Source organism: Arachis duranensis, chromosome 10 (genome assembly GCF_000817695.3).
Source record: "Arachis duranensis cultivar V14167 chromosome 10, aradu.V14167.gnm2.J7QH, whole genome shotgun sequence".
Classification (NCBI taxonomy): domain Eukaryota; kingdom Viridiplantae; phylum Streptophyta; class Magnoliopsida; order Fabales; family Fabaceae; genus Arachis; species Arachis duranensis.
Window position 1 is genome coordinate 97364809 of NC_029781.3, and position 562 is coordinate 97365370.

The window sequence follows — 562 nt, forward strand, 5'->3', positions numbered from 1 at the left end:
AATTATATATTAATAAACTAAATTTAATTTTAATTTCTATATATTTAAATAAATTTAAAATAAACAATTTAACTAGCAAATAGAAATTCATCATTTAAATTAACAATTAAATAGTTTAATATCTAGTCACCAAAAAAAAAGTTTAATATCTTAACTGAATTAATTGTAGATTTAGTTTCGGTAGTAACTACTATTAATTACAAAAAAATATTAGTAACTTTTTTTTTATAAACTTTAGTGTAACTTTTTTTTAGTTGGATAGATTGAATGCTTCCAATTTTAAGCATTATATCACCACAATTCTTTCTTTTTCAATAACTAGTTTTCACCAAATATTTTTTATTTCATAATGGTTAAACATTAAGTAGTTAGAAACAAAAAAATGAAAGGGAAAAGATCCAAGTGTAACCACCTACCCAAAAGGCCTGTGATTTCTGATTCTTTGCAGCGTTGGCTGACATGTATAGGTTCATATATATATTAACAAATTAGAATTAGAACACGTAGCGCAAAACTTTTGTTTTAGTATTTCTAAGCGCCGAACTTTTTTCTGATTCAATTC